Here is a 23,911-nt window from a genome sequence, read left to right on the forward strand (position 1 = left end):
TCTATGTATAATTCGTTAATTATTATAATAATCTTATAATATAGAATCACTTATTAATCAATCAATAACCGCTGTATACATATCTTGTAGTTTTATCTTTGTATCATCATTTCGTAATATGTTGGATGTAATTTACGATAATGTTATTGTATCTTTATGTTAAATAATGTATTCTACTTATTAACTTGCAGTATGATATGATTATGTATTATAATTTAGTCGCTGGAACCGTGTCATTTGCTATTGCCAATAATTAAATTCTGGACGTTTGTGCATATTAAATTTACAGAAAACGTATGATATATATACGCATATAAAATATGCGCAGTACGTCAGCAGTACGTCAGTACATCATACAAGCTAATATGTCGAACATTATTATACATATAATATTTAACGATCAATATTTAACAGCACTTCTATAATTATTCTGATATGCGCAGTTTGCGCGATAAATTATCAGGTTTTTGCCCAAATTTGTAAATGTTAACTGATGAAGTTTATGCAAAACAAGGACGTAAAGTTGGATATTCACTATTATACGCGTATAAGATGACAGTTGGATACTGTTGAAAATATTGATGATAGAAAAAAATGTAAAGAAAATCAAAAATATTGTACGGGGAAGAAAATTTAGTGTAATTGAATTTTTTGCACGAGGGCATTTCAAGTTCGCTAAACATAATGATGAATTCAACGACTATACTCATTCAAGGTCATTCAAAATCAATCTAAGTCACAGAAAATTTGGTGGTGTTCGTGGTCGATTTTACGAAGCCCACAAGGATTCTCTGTTGCTCGGTACATATTTCCTTGTTCCTTTGATTTTGTTGGTTATGGTACACGGTCGCTATCTACGAGGTTCCGCGAAAGGAAATCTACGTGGGCCATTCGTTTACCTTCTCGGTACATTATGTCAAAAGTAAAATTTTGTAAATAAGCCCACCACCTGTAAACCCCGTCATTCACTTTATTACTGGTTCCCTTCAACGAATTACAATCAATAACAACAAGAAATTCCCGTCCATGTAGATAGTGGCGAAAATGTTTAACGGCGTTTACAACTGCCAACGTCTCTAGTTCATACGAATGATACGTAGAATCCACGGGACTAGTTTTCTTACTATACTATACTATTCTATTAGCCGGTTTTTACCGTCGACCTTATTGGTCAAAATAGCCCCGTATCCACGCGATCTAACGTTAGGATGTAATTCTATCGGATAATTAATTAGGGTCGAACATCATTTACGCCAGTTCATCAGTCAGGACGGAAATTACCTTTTGGCTTATATTTTCATGTTTATCTGTCCAATTTAAGGTAAGCAACAAGATACGAGTAGGCGAGGTCGCCCAAGACCTAGGGAACAGCCAAACGACGTCGTTACGTACTCGTATTGCCCGTTGGGGGTGAAAACTGCTGTATATTCTGTAGAATTAGGATGAATGGGAATTTCATGGAACTCGCTGGCCATGTTCGGGCTAATAAGAGGTAGAAGATATCGATCCGTGACAGTATTTTTATTTAGTTCTCGAAAATCTACGCACAATCTGTCCGAGCCGTCCTTCTTTCTTTACGAGTTTTCTTTACATAACCGTGAATTACTAGGCCTTATAATTTTTACTCTAATTAATTCGCTTATTCTATCACGCATTATTCTTCGCTCTTTCTCGCTCAATCTATAAGGGCTTCTTCCTTGCGCGGCAACGTTTGGATCAATAAACCGTATTTCTAGCTGGCTCGTATTTACACGAGTGCGTGGGAAGCCCGTAACGAATGAACTTTTGAACTTTTCGAGAACAAAGATCAAACGACTTTAACCATGATCAAGTACCTCGGTATCAACTTCATAAACATCGATCTTCTTCTCAGCGGTTTTGTCACAGACATTAACAACTTTTGTTTTACAAAGAGCAAGAAATTTTCTGTAATATTCACGTTAAAAGCTTGTCTTAAAATTTCACGATCAATCATGATATCATATTCCAAGTAAGTAACTATCAGCAAGGACATGAAGAATGATCTCCCATGTAAAACCATTAATACATACTGTGAACAAAATTTGTGATGTACATTTAATACAAGTGTTTTCTATCTATCCCTCGCAGTATTACTAAATCACTCATTCTTTTGCCGGAAAATTTTGGGGCTACGGATTCTTCAATTAGTGAGCATTCAGCTCCCGAAACGATGTTAAATTGGAACGATTCACCCAGATGATTTAATCTACCAATTGGATCTTCCTCTACGCGGGAGTCTACTCGACGTTCGTTATTACAATCGTAGTTTTTCCTCCACAATAACGGACAATTAGGCGCGACATATCCCTTCTAGCGGCACTTGAAGCAAGATGCCGTCGATGATGTGGCTGATCGGTTTTCATCAGAGTTTCGTATATTCTTCACCTGCTCCAATTTTATCCTCTTGCGACAACCCGACATTCGATGTCCGTAGTGGCCACAGTGATGGCACTTTATCCGGGGCTTTCTGACGAAGCCGTCGACTTCTCCTCGTCGCAGAGAAATCACATTTCACTCTGAAATTGATCTTCCGTCTCTATGTCATTCGTGAGTGCTAGTCGTTCGGAGAGTCGATCTTGTAGACCGAGGCAAAGAGCGGCGGCATTAATTATTTCGGCCGTCAATAAATTTTGCCATCTTGTCTTCAGAAGGGAACGGAGACGATTACCGTAAGCTCCTGAGGATTCGCTCTTCGACAGTCCTTCCTTGTATATCTCCATTAGCGCCGAGGTCGCCGTCTCTTGGCCACCAAAACGCGTGATGAAAAGTTCATTAATTACCGGCTAGGTAATTTCTTCATTGTTCAGTACTTGCGTAATCCAATGCGCTGCAGAACCCTCTAAAGCACGATTCAAGGCAGAAAATAACTCGCTGCCTCGTAAAGGATTTTCTTTCATCATTAGGTTAACGATTATGCACCATGCAGCCGGGTCGGCGCTCACGATACCGGGGTTAAAACGTGGTAGCGTTAAATTTCCAAGTCCGCCGCTCGATCTTTGCTCTCGCGGCTGAGTCAACTCGCGCACAATAGGTCACGAGCTGTTGCATCGTTACAATCGGCACTGATCCCACTTCTGTGATGTCGGGTTATCATTAAGATTAAAGTTAGGGGCATATAATGAATCTTCAGAGGAATTATTCATCGTTGTCACACAATCGAGGTAACGTTTATTAACACAAGTATGGATGTGACAATAACTATATAATAAGTATGGATGTTCGATAACGAATCCGCGGTCAACGGGATAACAGATGTACTTTGCTTAATTTTTTTCATTTTCAATAATTATCATCGACGATGGAAATTCTTTTTGACTAAGAATAATCACTAGCGTTATCGGCGATAAAAACATTTTTGGATTATTTCTGACCAAATGGTTGGCAAAGCTGATATACATCTAAGAACAATTTATTTGTTATATATATGCAAAATGCAGAGGATAGTCGTAGTACAATCGGAAACAGGCTGATTCTACATGAAAAAATAAGTCGAAACTGTACAATAAAATTTGTTCATATGACGCTTCGTTTCTGAGAAAATCAAATTTGAAAATTTGTCAAGCATACTTTAATTTTCCTATGTTTTTCCTATATTTTTTTACTTATTTTCAAATGAAATTTAAATCCCTGTCGATTATTTACCCTTATCCGGAATTAAGCAAATTTAGGTATATTTGTCAAATCTTCAAAGTCGATTTTCTTGAAAGCGAAGCCGCAGACGAACGAATACCATACGAAATTGCTTTCATATTTTCCACGTGGAATCACACCTGCCCGGTCGTACTGCGACTACCGCTCCATCTCGTGTAATAAAATTTTTCGATATGAAATAGCATTTATATTAACTTTTATTCTTACAGTAGATTTCAATTTAATATCTATAATTCGAGAGGGTAACATTTTTGTCCAAATATTGGCTTCGTAAAGACGTCAAAATCCGTAAACGTCAAACTTTGACAAATAATTTGAAACTTGGTAAACTAGATTGAAGATCTTTCAATTCGTTACGTTTCTACGTTCTCGTGATCCCACGAAAAACAGTTTACAAGCTTCAACGTTCCGTCTCTCATGCTACAACCCCTGGTTAACTCCCCAATCTAATTTTTCTGCGCTGATTTGATTCGCTTGCCGAGCGGATTTCAAATTGTATCTACCGATCGATTTGTTGACCAGGCACGTTTCACTTTCGCGACACGACGACTGCGTTTATTCGCAGCAAACGTATTACGTTACATGGAATGTAAAAGCTCCAACACGATACGAGAACAAAGAGGGGCTCTAGTCCCGTTGAAAATGTTTCCGCGGTCGAGGCATACGAGCCGACTCTCCACCTCACTCGCTTTTTCCCTGCCTCGTCCATGATAAAACCAATAGATCGCCTTGGTCGAACAGGAAAAAATTTGATCTCATCTTGTTAATATGAACGTTCCTCCTCCTTAAGCACCAAATGCCGAAGATTTTATGGAAATGGCACGGCTGTTATATTCCTTCGAGGGGGAGCAATGATCGCATAGGCACTATCGGTTTCCATTATACGTCTCGATTCCATATTGTCGATCGCCTATCTGAGGGGGTTGAACGATAGGCGGAAGTATCAGAGGTCGAGGGTTGAAGCTTAGGGAAACGGAGATTGTAACTACAGGTCGGTTAGAGGTATTGCATCGTAATGTTTCGTTGCAGTGTACCGTTGCTCGTAAGTATAGTTCATAAACGTTGGTAATCTGTGACGATATCATTGATAGCTGATAATGTATCTAGGCAATTGAAACGATTTGCGACAACATTATTTAGATTTATTTGAAGTGTAGAAATTAATGGTAAATATGATTATAATTAGAAATCTAGTATAGTAATTAAAAAAACTATTGGCATATACTGTTATTCTCCAATGAAGCAGTTTTCCGTCAGATTTTGTTCGTCAAATTTTTGTAACCATATTAAAGTACTACTGATATGAAAATGATATTGATAATGAAATGTAGTATATTTTGACCTAATTAATTAGCATGTAAATGCTGTAATAAATAGAATGGTATGCCGATAGTTTCTGTAGCCACGTGTGCCTTTTTATGCAATCACCAAACTATAATAATAAATTATCTATTAAAAAACAGCAACATTATATTTTCCTATCTAGCGTGTACAATTTGCTATTTAAATATCGCTGATTTTAATATCGGAAGACAAATTACAACTGAAAGAGATCTGCAAGATTTCTCTTTATCTAATTTATAATCAAAAGATTAAAAAGTTAAAAAATTTGTAGCTGAAGACTTCGTCAATAGTTTTGTAATATTTTACGATTACAAACAGCAGTTTTATTGTTGCGTATTAGCTTCGAAAAATTAATTCAATCCGACCATAATATATTATTATATGAAACTAAAGTAATTACGAATGTAGTTATAATAATTTATTCTTAATTTTGTAAAATATACATAAAAAATAAACAAGTGTCTTAATACTTTTTAAGAGTAATGCACACTTTGGTCGATTTGTATGAACAAGACACAAATGCTACTAAAACACATGGTGGAACAAATAAACATCCAGGACCACTTTATTCTCTGTTACAGTCATCCCTGAATATCATAACAGCCTGTTATGCCCGGAGCTATCAAATATTATGGAAGAGTCTTGTTACCGAAAGAATCCATTGTTTTTAGCTCACTCGGTGATAAAGCTATATATACAGTAGATATGATGGAAACGGATTGAATAAATTGATAGATAGAATATTGCGATTAACCGAGGCAATAATATTTAATGTTATTTAACACCTAGATCAATCACGTATTCAATTCAATCAGTACGACACTGATATAGTTTTAAATGAATAATTATTCCACAACAGGATTATGAAAGATGATTAATTCATACGTTTTAGTAACATTCGTGCGTTGTCAAAACAAGTCAATTAACATATCCAAATACATAGGAGCGAAATCCTACGTAAACATTACAATTTGGTTTAGACACATGTTTAATTTCAGAATATTATAATTTTAATTGATGTTCTACACTTTATACGACGTATGTTATTAATAATAACATGCACAGATTTTGTTATATAGTATACTTTAATGTCACGATCGTTTATCATATATATGTGAATTTTTAACAAATTAAAAACGGATAAAATGTAGAATATAGATAAATAAATATGACGGATGTAAGTGCAATGAAACAAATCAGCCTATTTCTACAACAAACTGAAATTTAACTTTCAGAAAGACTTTTAACAAACTAGGATTTAACCTAGCCGTTTAGAATGTTGTTCATCCTTATAAAAAGTAATCAATTTTTGTTCTCTTTCCATCAATCACGTACGTATTACGCGCAAATTCTGTCAAACATTTTTAAATACAAAGTGTAAGAATTGTCGATCTTTCCAGGGAAATTCAAATTACTTTTCACTGAAATTTCATTGAAGCTTTGGAACGAAATATTTAATTTTTTGTTTCGACATAAATTGATTTATTTTTAGACATTTACAATTTCTATTTATTTGACAATCATCAAATAACGTGTCACACAAACTGTTGTCGTTTAATATTTTGCGACAGTGCTTAAAGAATTCATAGCTAGAAGATAAAGTACGCATTATAGGACTGTGTAAAATAGTACGTAGCAATCGAAATGCTGCACAAAGGAAATTATTTGATCGTTGACCCAATAGAAGTGAAATAGAAATAATTATGTCGTGTCTTATTATCGAGAAATAACCCTTTATCCTTGTTGAAAAATCTATAATAAAATTGGCCAAAATGTACGCCATGCTGTTGTGAGAAATTTATACGTTTCTAACGGATATTGCCGTTTTAAAATTTCATTAGTTGCCGCTAAGGACATTTCAATAAATCTTCCGACGAGAAGAGTAAACAGATAAACAAATTTAAAACCAGAATAATTATTTGCAGAAGGAGAGGAATGTGTTTTTCGATCAAATATGGGAGCATACACATCAGAAAATTTAGTCCAACGTAAAACCAGAGAAAATTAATACCGCTGCAAAACCAATACACGTAATCCTCTCAGATATTAAACCGCCAATGTAATTTATTTTTGCTCCTCGCTACTTTTAATTTAGTTTTTATCTTTCCGCTAAATTTCATAAGATTTTTCATAAATTTTTATAAATTTTCACAAGTCTAATTTCCATATGTGCATAGTATTATAATATTTATACGTATCTAATATTTGCGTATTATTTTTCTATATTATATTATATTATATTATATTAATAAATATTTTTACGTTATCCCTTTTACGTATACACCTGCTAAATACTATAAAAAATACTACACTTTGAATGTTTCAAATATTTGTATATCGTCTCTTCAATTTTTACGTCTTTAAAATTGAACACTATTGATTATGACATTATTTCCTATTATATCCTATTATGGAAATTGTTAATTTTAGAGTCATCATTCTTATGGATCTGAATACATTTCTATGTGTACATTATTTTCGTTATAGTCTCCCTATTATCGTATTACAATAGACAGATCCATTGGGTATAAGTTAGACATATACGTACATTTTGCCTGTTTATTCTTTCCAATTTCAAATCTTAGTGCACAAATTGCAGATTTTTCGTATCTGTAGTCAATGATTGACCGGATTTGAAAGTAGTATATAAAAACTGACTGTTGCAGTTTTTCAGCAATGTCATATGATTCTTACAATATGACGACCAGATGCGTAAGTAGATGTGTAGAAAAAAAGATGAAAATAGTATAATAAATAGGAACAAGTTATATACATATATAGACAATATATACACTATACATATATATATATATATATATATATATATATATATATATATATATTGCTCTCAACTGTTACAAAGACTTCGCGATATCAATGCTAGTAATATTTACTTATATTTTTATAATTATCGATAAATGTACTACAGAAATTTCGAACCACGCGAATAAGTGAACGCAAAAAAAAAAAAAAAAGAAAAAAGAAGAAAAAAAGAAAAAAAGAAATTTTTTCAGGAAGTACCGAACCCTCTGATAATTCCTGTAAAATTCTACCGTAATTCAACACTCACTTGTAAAATTCTACCGTAATTCAACCCTCACTGTGTTGCTTCCTACGCGCGAATAGAAGCTGGAGGATGCGCCAACGCGGTATGGATGACGGAAGGGGGAAGTTATCGATCGTCCGCCGCAAACACGGTCGAGGAGGCACGCTTCAAAAGAAACGTCCAAGCTACTGATGTTTAGAATAGTTGCGAAAGAACTTTTATGCAATACCTTAAGGACTAGAGACGATATTCTTTCGCTTTACCGACCATAACAGAGCCGATCCTCGCTGTCGAAGATTATACATTCCGTGAATCGACGAGCTGGCCATCGTTGACGTAATTTAACACCGTATCAAAGACCTTAAAAGTATTATAGTTCCTGTCAAACGAGCATCTAGTATCGAGATAACGAACCATTATTTTCCTATAGTACGTCATCAGACGCCGTTTTATAATAGGTTCGATCGCGCGATGTAACACGATTTTGGTACCGTTTATCGTCTCACATGCGAAATGAATTTTACTTTTACTATGCATGACTTTCTGTATCAAGACTCTGATGAATTTTAACCTATTAACTAGGGTCATCCTTTGATCAAAAACTTCTATAACCGATCAAAGTCAACGACAAAACCAGCACAGCATAGACGCAATAACTTATATTATATTATTATATTATAATAATATAATAATTTTTGTAACCTCTATATAGATTTTCAGACTCGTTACAAATTTGAGCAGCGTAGTCACGATATATTTGTGTTTTATTACAATATTGGCGAAACTTCAAAATGTTACGTATAGCAAATAGAATATATGTGAGTCGCAACATGTGGACGATTTTGTCGATTTACATCAACAATTCACGAATGTTACTAAAATATATAGATAAATGACAAATTAATAATCAAAGCCATATTTATTATCTTCTTGTGGAATCATTAGATTTTTTAAATTACGCATAACGGTTGTTACGTCGAATGACACCCTCATCGACCGGATCATCTACCGCGGGCAGACTGGCAACCAGATGTTCGCACATTGTCACGGCGTCCCTTCAATGTCGTGTTTCTAACCGTCGCTAGCGGTCCGCCGGCGTCGTATATCAATACAATGTATCGACGAGTGTATGGTTGCCACCTGGCCGCGAGTTCCAGAGACTTTTATCTCTTGTGACGCTCATATTAGTGTATGACTAATCGTTGAATATAGACGATATTTTAACCTATTAACACAGTGATAAATTCATTAAACCGCTCCGGTTATCCTAATCGAAACACGAGGAACCACTACTTCGCGGTGTCGATTACACGAATCGTAGCGAGAATTTACCCCTCTCGCTGACGCGTTTTCCCCGCGACCGCGTCTCTCCGCGGCCGCGTCTCTCCGCAAACGGTCGTAACAACGTTCGACGAGATAAATACGTCACATAAATACGTGATAGATACGTTTGCATATGGCCTTATACATAAATATGCAAAACATGCATCATACAAAGAACGTGAAATAAAACAATACATTTTTATAGTCTCCTAATCATTCTAACAAACTTCTATCTTTATATATTTCATTTTATTTATTATTTATTTATTAATTTCGTTCTCCTATTTGCATTCTATAAAAAAGCACATTTGCATAAACGTCAGCAGTGTCATAACATGTACAACGTACATATCTATAAAAATGTTCTATGCTAAATGTCGGAAAACTTTCATGAGCCACTGTGTGTAAGTAGTACTTGACGTAACTGACAAGCAAAACATACATGGTGAACAAAGGAAAGAGAGAAAAAGGAAAAGAAAAGGAAAGAAAGAAAGAAAGAAAAGGAAAGAAAGAAAGAAAGAAAAAGAAAGAAAAAGAAAGAAAAAGAAAGAAAGAAAGAAAGAAATATTATAATGCAAACTGTAACAGCAGGTAGAACCGCAGAAAAATTCGACTCGATAACCGCAGGAATATCAATGAGCCGGTCGCATTCTTCGATTACAAATAGTTGTTATTGTGACACACGGCAAGCAGAACGTAATTTGCGTTGCTCGTTCGCGATGTGACTGTTAAAACAAACGAGTAACCGGCCCGTGGCTGTTCACTTCGAGAACATCAGAGCTCGTAATGGATGACAGCTATTAGTGTCTGGTGCACGCCCGAAAATTGCTGGCGTTAACTTTATCATCGTGGTCAGTGAAACTGTTGATTATTGTCGGTTACGGTTTAAACGGTATTGGACCATGCTGCAACAAATCATTGGAACGCATCGATTGCCCGGCTAAGCTTCACGCGATTGCTTTTTTCACGCACCGAGTGTGCCGATGGATATGATTAAAAATCAAATTTCGAATAATTTCATACTGGCCAAGGCAGATAGAAAATTGTTAACCTGTTGATAACTAGGTCATTTCTGAACCAGAAACGTCTACAATTAATGAATTAAAAATTTACAAAAAGAATCAACCTCGGTTAAATTAATTATAGTATTTGCAAATATACGTATATAAATATTGTATACGTATGTACATATGTATGTACGTATGTACATCATTCGACAAGTAACGTCGAATTTTTAAAATGTAAAAATTTAGTTACACTCATTGACGAGTATATACCATTTGTTTCGTTCCTGGAACATGTTCTACCACTGAGGTAATTTTTAAATCCCTCTTTTATAAATATAAATAATGGAAAATATTCCTCTTAACTGGAAATTTTTCCGTAAATGAAACCTGTTAACGTAGCGCTTGAAAATAATAGCATTTATTCTTTTAATTACCAATTCTCGGTTTCTGCAGTTACCATTTCATTTTTATATTGAATTTCTATATTGAAAACATTGATACGTATATTAAATCCCAAATTGAAAACAATATTGATACAATATTTAGCTATTAACCGGTGTATACGGCAGTACACAATGTAGAATATACTAAATTTCATTTTTGGAAGAAATAAAAATTATTCTATAACTTTGAATAAAATTTATATTTAATGCACTAAAATATTGTTTTAAACGAAATAGTTTACTTTCGTAATTTTAAATATACACTGTCCGATTTTATGATAATATTTTCACCTAATATTAATATTCGGATATTAATCCATCGTAACCAAGTCGTCCATAGTTCATTTACGCGACTAAAGCGCAAATGTCGTCGCTATATTCAAAATGCCGCTGATTGGAAAATTAACGGTGTACACGGCAACCGATCAATATGCGTCCTGTACAAACCACTTTCAGATGGATGCAAACGAAATCAGAGTTAAACCTATACTGAAACGGTTCGGTGCAATCAAAACGCATAAACGCTTGTAATTTTAGTAGCTCATCGAAGTGATATAATTTACGGGAGACGTCATTTCGACGTATTTCGAATTTCATGCGGAAAATTACACGAGCCATTTACATTTCTCTCCCATTAACTTTCATCCATTTAGCAATATAAATGTATATCGAAATTCATTTTTTGCAAAGCTTTCCAGTTTCCAAGCTTTCTGTGTAGTATACCTATATCTATACGCGTCTATTTGACGCATTCGAAATGTGCGTAAACCTAGTGTTAAAGTTGTTATATTTTAAAATCAAACAAACGATCATCTCCAATCAATTTCCTTAATCCAACAGTTCTCGGGGAAATAAAGAATATCTAAGTTTTTCAAGTTGGAACTAGATGAACAATCGGAGACAGATACGGCAATCCAATTTACACGTTTTGCATCGTTTTGATAAATAGTTACACGAGATATCTCCTCCACAGTGTCACCCGAGGAATATTATCTCGACCATTTATTAAATATTTCAGCCATAGAAACGAAAGAGTTAAGTAAATACCTGAGCTGCTGTAATTAAAAACTGTAACTGAAAAAGAAAATCGTACAATCTGTGTAACCTAACCCCTCCCTATCTCATAGGTACTATATCTTAAAGGAAAAGCTTATTGCTTATTGCTAAAATTTACTCGAAGATGTAATTTAATTTAACAGGAATAAAAAAGTGAAACACAGCGCACAGATTAGTTGATGACACTTTTGTCACGACATTACGACTGTTCAAAATTCTACAGATATTATCAATATATACATAAACAAGTATACACATATACGTAAATATTTCTGTTTTTTATAAAGATAAGGCTCATAACCGCCAGAAATAAAATTTGAATCAAAAATATTATCCAAATAACATTTTCTAAAGTAAATATCTACAACAAATATTGCAAGAATTATCCGGTTCTAAAATTGTTTGTTCGCTGATATTTCAAGTAGCGCACGCTTTAAATTCTTCCTCCATTTCAGCAGATCTCGAATTTAATTTATTACGAATACAGAGCTTTATCGAAGTTTTGCTTCCTGACCTAAATGATATAATCAACCATAAGGAAACCTTAAAGGAATTTAATAAAACAAAGTCGTAAGAAAAATTAAACAAGTTACCTATTATTGGCATATACATGATACTTGATACTTAAAACAATTCATGGTAATTATTTAGAAAGCTGCCGCCGTCTTGAATTTTTATGCTTTTTTAATATATTGTCGGGCTCATGATTCTAAACAACTTTTTCCTGCACGTATAACCGCTGCTCGGTCTTAATATCCGAGACATTTGCAAAAATCTGTCGATATTACAGTGAATTGTACCTATTGCACGATTATGCGCCCGAGACAACGTATGCTGATTGTCGACCGCTGTGAAGTCTAATCCAATAAAATAACAGCTAACCCAAACCTAATTCTCATCTTTTGTTTATAGTTTATATGTATAGGTTAGAATTAGGTATCATTTTATCAGGCCATTTTATCACCAATGAGATATAAGACTTTACCAAATGTCCTTCAGGGCAAATTGTAAAAACCAAAATAAAATAAAATAAAATAAAAAAAAAAGAAAAAAAAAAGGAAAATATCTTGAAAACTACAAGAGTCCGGCAGTAAAAAGTTGTTAAAAATGTTGATTCCTACAACATATGAAAAAATTATGGAAATCCAAAACAGCAGCGTTCTAAATAATTACACAATTTTCTATATAAATTCTACTTTTCTTAATTACATTCCCAAAAATATCAATTTGCATAAAAATCCAGAATCTAGTAATAAATAATTTCTTGCTTAAGTATTCTTGTGATCTGTACAAAATATATGTATACTTGTACTAGGTATCTTGTAATTTTTATATATTTTTTCAGATTCGCTTCAAACTTCACCAATATAAAAATAATAGTCGAATCTCATAACAGTTTTAACGGAATTTCAAAATGTTTCGTACAACACGCATAATATGTAATATCAAAAAATATGTGCATGACTGTTCAAATGTTTTCGTGCGTCTGTGCATAAATAAGCAAAAAAAGAAAAAGCGAGAGAAGGAAAACTAACGAGGATTAACTTCGCCATCTCGATCTAATCCCATAATAATGTAGGGTCGACCAATGAGAAATGGGCTTATCCTATAATCACGAAGCCGACCCATGAAATATTGAGCGATAAGATATGTTGGATAGACATCCTATGGTGAAACGTTAGTATTCCTTTCACTAGAGTGGTTCTCAAAGATTAAAAGATGATTGTAGCCAGGTCTGATAGTCGGAGAACGGTTTTTACAAGGTCGAAACCCTCGTCCTCTGGTAATACACTTTTACTGTGACGCAATCCACCTGCTACGTACATTTATCGAGGGAACGCGAAATGCGAGCGACAGTATAAAGTACGAGAAGCAGACTTACCGTCCAGGTGTCGATGCTTTTGTTTGAGGACGATCTTTCCCAGATAGCAGACGTTACTCCTCGCAAAAGATATACCAATTTCGTTCATAGTCCTCATGTTCGTTCGGTAAACACTGACAACAAAAAGGAAAATTTCATGTTAAATAGAAAGAATATAGTATTACGAACATTAATACGAACGTGACTTTTTCGACGCTTTTAGAATTTCGAGATCACACATCAGACTATATTGGCATTTCTATGCATTGTATGATTTTGTTGGGAAAATCAGCAACATACAACATTTTTCTGTATATTCTGTAAATCTAAGAGACTCTTTTTGTTAAAATGTTCTTCCATTGAAAAAGATTTTTATTTTATAGAATTTAGAAAAGTTTATGTAATTTCAGAAAACGAATAAAAATAAGTTTACATAAATCAATAATTTGAATATTGTTTACTTCCTCTTTTTACATAGAATTAATAGTAAAACTATTGTTAATATTCTCCTGTGTGAATTTTTTTCAATTTAAATTGTCCTTTACATAGAATATTTTTTTGCATTTATGCAACAGTTAAAAAAGATTATGAACTTAAAGACACCTTGTAAAAACTTCAAATTAATTTTCAAACTAAAGGTTTAATATATCTCCATTTACGATTTGAAATTTAAGATAATACCACAACTATCTTTGTTAAAAGCACCACATGAAGCCTTTTATAGAAAGAAACTGAAACTAACAGTTCAACATAAGATCATAATTTATCAACTATTTCCTCTGATTTAATTTGCTTAATTTTCGACATTGAAATAGATGCTTTTCTTTTACTGTTATATAAGTTCTTAAAATATGCAAACGAAAAGTCTTGTAAATATTTCAAAATTTCACGTAATGCAATATACTTTCATTCGAAAATTTCGTTTTCTTAACTTAGAAGTTAAAAACTGTATTTTTTGTCTTATGTCGTAGTTCTAAGTACTTAAGCTCGAGCCCTAGTTTATCGTACTTTAAAATGGCAGATCCCAAGAGCATAGCACAATGAAAAATAGTCTTAAAGTTATATGCTCCTGAGAATCATGTAATTTCAACACGTTCCTTATATTGAATAATAGCTATTAATGGTAATAACTATTGCTAATTGTAATTAGTCCGTTTGTAGCATGTAACCAATTGCATATATATGTAGAAGATGAAAGGACACCGGGCCTTCCCCTTGGAATTCTTTGGAAAATTTCCCAACACTATCTTTATAAATTAAACCGATCATCATAAATCTGTAGTCATCAGAAATCTTTATAAATTAAACTGATCTTTATAAATCTTTAGTCCTTATAAATCTTTGTGAATTAAACCGATTATAATCGTCCGAGATTTGCGATAATGAGCTTGGGCTCGAGGCGACCACTAGTCACCGAACGTAGCCGCGGTCACGGGATGAACGTTTTACCTAACAAGGGTATAGAATTGCATAGATCTCCTTAAAAAGAAACAGTTGTACCGACACCCAACAGTAAACATTCCAACCGTCTTTGCCCCGTGGCTCGCCACACACAGACCCAATTATTCCCGCAACATGATTGCCAGATGTCGATGCATCATTCACAGTATATGTTTAGCTAGCCTGAGGACCCGCTATAAATTTTAGGATTTAATTGACTAAGGTCCTTCAAATTGACAAACAGTCTTTATCCTAACAGTCCGGAAAATACGGCAGATCTGCTTTCCTCACGAACGACGTTTCCCGCTAGCAACTTTCTTTCAATGGCGGCTAGCATCTTTCTCTAACCACCAACATAGAAATTTCTGTTTTAATTAACAGATTATTTGCGACCAACTCTTATATAGAATTTTAAGTAAATACATAGAAATTAACCAATTAACGGCAACGTCCATTTCCCTCACTTTCTGAACGAGGGTTGTCCTCGACGAATCCGATCATCTCGTGACCTGAGACACACCCCATCATAATTTTTCTCTGTAGCATCACTGTGATGGAGAGGAACATTCTCGTGCGATCTCATCAGCGAGTAAAACAACGTCCTTACGATCAGTGGATATTTCACGTTTTTAGCAAACAGTCCGACTTAGACTTTGGAAGAAAGTATATTCGTTATCCCGTTAACCGCGGATTCGTTATTGAACCTAAGATCATTGTTGATAGTATCTCGAATATCTAATTATCACGGTTACTTGTTAAATTCTGTGATAATCATATTTGTACTGGTAGATATCTTCTCTATTGCCTAATAACAATGTCTAGTCCAAATGAAGATTGCTTACAGGCAGCTAATCATAATGTTAACCAGACGCATATATATCTGCTTTCTAAACAAGAAAAATATATCTGTGTGAGGTACATTTATTTAGAGTATAATCATAACTCATGCTATATAAATATTTAATGTATTAATGTAATGTAATGACATTACATATCCCTACAATTATTTTATTAGAAGAATAAAATTTTATTCTTCTAATAAAATGTTTTTTAGGTTTAATTATTTTTTGTTTCTTATGTTACAAATATTTCAATTTATATTTTGTAGACTTACCATCTTTTCCAGTTGGCAACCAAATTCCTTGATTTATAATGAACGATGGATTTTAAGCCTGTATTATTGCCGAGAACTAGTATTTTTTCGGGTTGACTTCCATTTGCTATGGACGACTCCATTTTTTTATAAGCATTGATTGCTACAATGTCTTGTTGAAATTCGATGTGAACGAGAAATAGTCTGTAAATGAATTTAAACACATAATTAATATATAAAATACAATTGTGCGAGGTATCATAAATTTAATTACAAAATATATAACTCCTTCACCTGTGATATGACCTAGTTGTAAGATCATTTGTAGTTAATTTTATGCAACCACTACCTCTGAAAGAGAACTCGCTGCAAAATTCGAAGCTATTTACATATAGCATTGGCATTTTATTTTCAATATTTACAACATTTTTTAATACTCGAACAACATTCTTCCTCGTTTCATAAACATAATGTATCGGTTCTTCTGAACACTCATTTCGATCGTTTTCACTTTTCGGTTCTGGAAGTTGAGGCGATGATGTAAATTTCATGTGCGGTATAGGTACTGAAATTTGTGGATTTTGCAGGGATAAATTGTAAAATGGTTTGTGTTTAAATCTTTTTCCATCCCTTTCATATAGTGCCTGCATAAACTATGTGCATCTCAGTTATAATATATTCATGTGATAAATTCAGTTTTTTTTTTTTTTTTTTTTTTTTTTTTTTTTTTTTTTTTTTTTTTTAATGGTTTATTTTGGTTTTTACAATTTGTCATGAAGGACATTTGGTAAAGTGTTATATCTCATTGGTAATAAAAAAAATAAAATAAAAATAAATATAGCATGTGGGTGGCTACCCTCAGCAGGGTGCCAACTTCGTGTTTTCTAAGTTATATCTTTTATGATAAATTCAGTTTGTTAAAAATAATGTGTTTGTCAAAATTTGACATACCTGACCACAGCGATAATACATTCTACCACTGCCACGGCAAAATGATGTTTTGAATACTTCTTCGTCGTAGATAGGTACATGAACATATAAATAAGGAAACAACTGAGCCCAAAATAGATCTTCTACTTCTTGGAATGTCTTAGATCCGAAAAATTCGTGAGTCCAACCCGGACCAAAAAACGCAACAGAAAGTCCTTCGTGTCGTATTTTTTGTAAAGGCTGTAGATTATAATGGTTTAATGAAATATTAAACGATATTATATTATATGCTACAATAAAATAAGTAATATTGTAATTACATATGATGAATTAAATCCACCACCGCCAGGACAACCTCTACCCCAAACATCAACTCCTACATATATATCATGAATATCTCGACTGTGAGTTTTTGCTAGTGCCAAACTGTTTTTCAATTTTGATTTCGTCCAGTTATAATTCAAGTAAATGGCATCGCAGTTTAAAAAGAAATCTCTGAAATATTGTACTTAGAACATTAAATAAAATTTACAAACAGAAACAATTGTAAAAGTATAAGAGTGTAATAAGCTTACATGTTTTTACTGTTAAGCTCATTTTGCCAATTTAATTTTCCTTCATTGGTTACGCTATCGTACCATATAATTTCAGAATTTCTAATTGCTTCATGAATATTTTCTGTTAGATAGTTTACAAAATAAATTAAATTATTAACTTGCTCACTTTTAATGGTATTTTCAATATTTAATAACCAGCCATCAAACTTATAAAATTTTGCAACAAGTATTAGTGCATCTGCAAATCTTCTTACTTCTTCCTGAGATTCAAGTATAACATCCCAGATACCTTCTCTTTCCGTAATTACAGTACCAAGAACTTTTACACCATGATTATGTGCTGCATTAATCCATCCAAAAGGGGGCACAGTTACGAAATGATGACTAAAATACACAAAAGTGTCAATAACACTTCAGTGATAAAATAGGTAAGAATCATAAGATTCTGATCGATATATAAATCTGAAAAATCACGGGTATATTATGTATAATATATGAATTGATAAATATAGCGATTTCTATTACCTGTCTTCTAGGCAGCCACCTTTCATATCATGACAAAGCAACGTTTTAGGATGTACTTCTCTATCCAATTTTTCTAACTGCGTTCTTTCTGCGCTTATTTCTAAACCACTGTACACATAATCAGTTGAATCTCCTAGTTATTCAATTTCCGGTCATGGTTTCAAATTACCCACGTTATCGAATAATTCTTTTAAGTTTTCGAAAGGTTGTGACTCTGTAACTTCTGTCCTCATCTCTCTGAATTATACTGTCCCACAGATCACTTTCAAATAGTTTTTAATTCATTAACTCAAACAAAGGTTTCTCTTCTTATTTTGGTTCACCGGAAACTTGTATATACATGCGAAGCAGATAGTGTTCCCATCTAACAGAACTGGCATATCAAATTACGTCTCATGATATAATACCATTATCTACCAACTGCTAATGGGCAAAAAGATGTTCATTTCTCTATCTGAAACAAAGTATACAAAATAAAATTATGAATTTATAATGCTCCTACATCAATGTTTATATGATTGTTTCGACTTTGAAAGTAATATTCTTATTTACGCAAGTATATATTCTTTAATATTTTGCAAAAATTATATCGAAACAAACAATTTGGAATAAACATAACTAAGTAAATACTTTAACTTTTTTTTATATTTAATTAAATATTTTATTTGATTTGAGTAGAATTTAACACCTAACCTTTACGTTTAAAATATTACTCTTTCTCATTCTCTCTTTCAATGTTATTTCTTCTGCTTCCGTTTTATGATATTTATGACATTTCTTAGTTCAGACATAAGTAACTTTTTCGTAATTTATAAAAAATGACACTCTTTTTAATTATCCTACACTATTAATCCATTACATGTAATTTAACTTTGTAATTTAACTTTTAGCAACTTAAGATATGTGCATGTACAGAGTAATTTTCTTCCTAAGAATAATCATTTGATATTACGATAATTCCAAAAACTTAAATTAATTTGCAAATAACGTAATGCACAGCCATACACAAGCCATACAAGTTATACTTATGTCCTTTAAGTCACCAGAAATAAATTTTAAATTTTATATTATATATTAATATATATTATAGGGAGAAGCACTATACAAAATAATAATGTTAAAGACATACATGCAATTTATTAGTATAGATACTTACTATATGCAAAGCGTTCTCTTCAAAGATAATATGTCGGCTACCAAACGATCGACGGCAACCGAACGCATTTCTGGTACTGATAATAATAGTATAGTTACAAGACAGTTGTGTATCTATGTCCAACTATAAAATTTGAAAATCTATGCTTGGTCTCGCGGCATGTCGCATGTCTCATGAGACATAAAATGTATCGTCTACGGTCTACTATGTGAATATATTAATAAACTTAACAAATTTGTTATTATTTTCTCTAGGTAATTTTTCTCCCTCAAGATTCCGAGGAAAGTACTGAACTGTTGACTCGTTACCAGTGTTGACAAAATTTCATCATTTATCACCTTTCCCACTTCGTAGACAGGTTTTTCAAACTAAGAGCCACATATGGTACATTTGTATTGTACGTGCGAGAGTGAAGGAACGTATAGCACAACCACACACAAGTATGTATCCCCTCCATAGTATGTATGCTAGCGTTGTATGATGGCTTTGGACTCCGTTGAGAAAAAAGAGAGAAGCGCAGTGTGAAAATCTTATGCCCTAGATCTCTGGCGAGTATCACACGTGTAGAGCAATTACGTGAATATTAGAATAAAGTTCCTTATAATACCTCTCCAAGTCCTCTCCATATTTTAATAGCCGTAAATTGGCGCAGCAGCGCCAAAATTTGAAAGAATAAGGAAACACATATGTACGTATCTTTCTTTTGTGAGACAGAAGAGCTTTATTTTTCTGGTCTTCCAACGTTGCCGTCTGAAGCGTGCTTTCCATTTGCGACTAGCCACGCGATTATAAAATCCATTGCCGAATATGGCACAATTTTTATTCGTACTACCGCGATTAAGGATCGCGCGCGACTCTAAAGTTGCGACTTACCTCGGCAAGTCAGTCGCCTGCAACTACAAAGTATACGGAACATGTACGTGCTATTATATCCATCGTCAGAAGAATCGCGCGGGACCGAACGTCATTTTGCTGCTAGAAGTGTGGGCACTCCTCACTAAGGACGTCTTAATATATTAATAATAATATATTAACTTAAAGCACTATATAATATTATGTAGTTATAAATTATAATATTATATACTATTACAGTATATACTGTTATAATTTATAATACCGTCAATATAAATAATTAATATTATAGTGATAAAAAATGACAAAAACCTAAAATTCAATTATTTTATTTATATCATTCAGCTTTTCCAAAGGTTTTTCGTTCAGTACTAATGGTTTCTCGACATAAAAGTTTACTATCCTTTTATGAGAAATGCGGATTGATTAACAGATTGATTAACGTGTTAAGAAATGGATGGTTCTATTAAAAAGAATATAGCTGATCTTCATTCGGTGTCGCGCGTGATACTAGCCAGAAATGAAAAGAAGCTGAAAGACGTCCTTATTCCTTATCATTCTACATGCGTCGTGCAGCATCATCAAGTCGAGTTATCGTCACACGTGCGTGTTTCCTAAGAATCAATAAGAAGAATATCGGGATCCTTATCGCGAACCGAAACTATAACATACAGCCAAATTTACACCTTTTCACTTTGGATAATCTGTAAGTAATATACGTTTTACAACGGTTTGTAATATTTCTCAATTATACAATTTGAATTGCATTTGCTCCTAAGATGCTCAGCTGGTCTCTGACTCGATACAAAACGAGAGGAACGACCCTCCTACGAATATTCTGTTTGAAATAAACTGGTATGTATTCTGATTGTATAATATAATCGAATATAATCTGATTGTATTAGAAACAAATTCCTAATAGAAACGTTTTTGTATCATATGACTCGGAACGATTCAGATTAGATCATATTACTATATAATCTGTATAATCTAATCTACAAGACAAGCAACTTTATAACTTTATAAACGTCATATCGATTAAATAAAAAAAAAACGGGATTGTTTCTTACATTTCCTCTGTATCTTAAAAATTATTTATCATACGTGAAAAAGTGTCAATAGAAGATTGTTGTTAATTCGTGCATTCGCGGGGATACGTGTCTCGGTTAGGCGCGTCAACGGGACTCGTTAGGATATAGGAATCGACACAGCGAGCAAGGCGATCCCCTGATTTCTGTTAGGATAATAGGAGTGGTTGTGGTAAAATAACTGTCGTCTACAGTCATCTAATATAAGGAATTTATTGCCGTTTACAACACGTGGAACGTATACAGATAAGATTGGATTTCGTCGGACCTTACACTGTTTAACCCGAGAGTTGATGTTGTTAGCGCGTTGACTGTCGATACCGTGTTAGAATAGTAGACTTGACTACCCGATGAGTGTTGTAGCACTGACTTGATTCTCCGATGTGTAGAATAAACGTGATTTGACTCTACGTGGCGTCGTAGAGCAATGTTTGACCGAATGAGCGTAATGACTTGACTCTTCCGCGTTGTTGAAGAGTAGTGTACTTGACTGTCTGCGGAGTATAAGAACAGAGACTGACCCATCTCGTACTATTTGGAAGGAAAGCTCGGTGTGGGTGTACCCTTGCTGAACTAAGGACGCGGATTCGTTGTTCACACTTTTCGGTAGAATAATGAGGGTAACGATCCGCGATGCCCATTGGTTATAGCCGAAGTTAATAAACAAATCCGCGGAGAGAGGCTCCTGCAGATATGACTCATGGGTGTCCTTGGTCTTGGGAAAAATCAGCTGTTTAGCAGGGCACACCTGCTTTCCCCGTAATTAGCAAGAGTGTGAAATAAACCTAATGACTGTTCAAATGACCATCCATAAACTGAAAATATTTGTATGAATCGAAGTTAAGCTGAAAAGATTCGGTTTATGCTGGTTCCTTGGGTTTCTTGCAGGTCAGTGTAACGAGGGGTAGGCCTTGGCGGCCAGACCGAAAGGGACGTCGCACGGATCGTCTCGCGCGACGTAACAATTGTAGATAATAAAATTATCTATAAAATGAGACTCGTTACGTAACGATAAGCTCAATTTTTATGCTATACATTAGTAAATGGTGCAAAGACTTTTTTCTTAAATCGTTTATGACGTTAGTTAAAATTGTCATACAATATTGAGGTTTTATGGTATCAGTCATATCAAAATAGGATACCAAATTTCAAATCGATTCGTTTGTTAGTTTTTGTAAAATTAATTAATTAATTTACGAAACGGGAAATTTTTAATTTGTAAGAAAATTATGTGAGTTTACCTTAGTTTATGCTCCGATCTTCTACGCTATGTAGAAGACTTACTCCTCTATTACTAACATTCAACAGATATAAGTATAGTTCAGTGATTCTTTCAGTCTATTAATGAATGTAACTATAATGAATGTAATCATAACATTGCGTACAAATTTTTCTGGAAACAGAATAAAATTAGTATTAACGTCGAATGTGTTATAAGATACTAAGAGGAATTTATACGACAAACAATTAATTTAATATATTTTTACAAATAATTAATTTATTTATATAGGTTATGTTGTTTTCAAACGTGCAACAAAAAGTGAATCAACTTCAAAACAATAGTTAAAATGTACTTTATACTGAAATAAGACACATTTGTATTAACGATATGCTGATGTTACATTTGTCACATAAAAAATATATTATTTATACTTTATAAATGTTAAAAAGTTGATTAATTTGAATATATATAATTTTGAAATTAAATGGAACCGCCTTTATTACAAACCGAAATAGTTCAGTTGGGAGAGCGTTAGACTGAAGATCTAGATGTCCCCGGTTCGACCCCGGGTTTCGGCAGTTTTCCTTTTCTTTCATCTATTTTTTTTGTAAATATTTACGTCTTATGTTCAAGTACATGCTATTCAACTAAGAGATATATTTTGTATGTCTTTGGACGAATCATTTTCACATATTTCCGACGATTAACAAAAATTGTTAATATTATTGATAAAAATTATTTAATTTTCGGTCTGATACACGTTTGAGTATTAAAAATATCCAAAAAATTATTTTTTAAATAAAAAGTCAAGGCGACCTTGAGTTTTTAAATGGCATTTTGGACTCCACAGAGTAGCGTCAAGACGAATTCAACGTCCTACAATACTATGACTTTTAGATGACCTTCAGATTTACAAATCCGATTTACAAATACGATATGGAAAATTATCCCATTTCTATTAAAACATATATTAGATATAAGACTAATACTGCCAAATGAATAAGTTTTTAAACTTATCCAACGATTATAATAATATTGTCTTGTACTACATCATTACACGTTAGAATGAACTAATACTGTTAACTTAAACTTGTTAAACTTAAATTTCTGAGTTCAAGATCATCTCAAAATGATCTCAGAATCATAATCAATCATGACGATCTCAACTTTTTATCGGAAAAAAATTTGTAATTTACAAACATGTAGTTGATCGAAAATTATCTAACTTTTGTGCAAAACATTCCTTCCAGAAATTGTAGGAAATGCCGCTCAGAAATACTTGAGTATCAGAAATAT

At 33.4% G+C, this 23,911-nt stretch overlaps 1 non-coding gene and 1 pseudogene across 1 annotated transcript; one reads left to right on the forward strand and one right to left on the reverse strand.

Annotated features, from left to right (window-relative positions):
* Nucleotides 1-11,172: 11,172 nt before the first annotated feature.
* Nucleotides 11,173-20,323, reverse strand: LOC132915192 (uncharacterized; annotated as a pseudogene).
* Nucleotides 20,324-23,120: 2,797 nt separating this feature from the next.
* Nucleotides 23,121-23,193, forward strand: Trnaf-gaa (transfer RNA phenylalanine (anticodon GAA)). The gene has a single exon. It is a non-coding gene; the product is annotated as a tRNA-Phe (tRNA).
* Nucleotides 23,194-23,911: the final 718 nt, after the last annotated feature.

Source organism: Bombus pascuorum, chromosome 16 (assembly GCF_905332965.1).
Source record: "Bombus pascuorum chromosome 16, iyBomPasc1.1, whole genome shotgun sequence".
In the NCBI taxonomy this organism is placed as follows: Eukaryota; Metazoa; Arthropoda; class Insecta; order Hymenoptera; family Apidae; genus Bombus; species Bombus pascuorum.